Genomic DNA, 574 nt, shown 5'->3' on the forward strand with positions numbered 1-574 from the left:
CCCAGCCGTCCCCCGCGCCGCCCCTCCCCGATGCCCGGACCCCGTCCGTACCCTCTGATCGCGATCACTGGCTCCGGCTCTCCGGCTCTCTTCTAAAAAAATGGAGGCGCGAATCCCGCCCGATCGATGGCTCTGCGTGCACATTCACTGCGCACGCGCCCAGGCCGCGACGTCGAGTGCTGCGCTATCGACCGGTCCCGCTCGGTCTTGCCCTTCTCGCCATTTTACTTACTGGCACGTTCAAGACGTTCGCTCACCGACCCCCGGCTTTATCTCCTATGCAACAACCTTGAGTCCAACGGACTGTTATTTCAAGGACTAATGCCCACTCCTGGAGACCACGGCGGGCTCTAGAACCGCCATAGACCTGACAGGCCGTTGGCTCCACCGCTTCCGGGCTCTTCGTTGCTAGTGCGCTTGCGCCACGGCACGCTCGTTGCGAACCAATCACAAAGCGGCTCCGCTGGAACTCCGGCCAATCAGCTTTCAGACCGGAGGGTTTAAACCCATATTTAAAAAGAAGAATCCTTAAACTGTAACGGCTGAGCTCTCGGAGGACTCGGCGGCCTTGGCC

At 60.5% G+C, this 574-nt stretch overlaps 1 protein-coding gene across 2 annotated transcripts in view; it reads right to left on the minus strand.

Moving 5' to 3' along the window:
- Positions 1–378, minus strand: part of Cstf1 (cleavage stimulation factor, 3' pre-RNA, subunit 1, 50kDa) — a 9,947-nt gene extending 9,569 nt beyond the window's left edge. For both annotated transcript variants that reach the window (XM_013024372.1, XM_013024371.1), the window contains exon 1: positions 52–378. The gene's annotated coding sequence lies outside the window, so the exon portion shown is untranslated. The remainder of the gene's footprint in view (positions 1–51) is intronic.
- Between the last annotated feature and the right edge of the window lie 196 nt (positions 379–574).

Source organism: Dipodomys ordii, unplaced genomic scaffold (assembly GCF_000151885.1).
Source record: "Dipodomys ordii isolate 6190 unplaced genomic scaffold, Dord_2.0 Scaffold75, whole genome shotgun sequence".
Lineage (NCBI taxonomy): Eukaryota > Metazoa > Chordata > Mammalia > Rodentia > Heteromyidae > Dipodomys > Dipodomys ordii.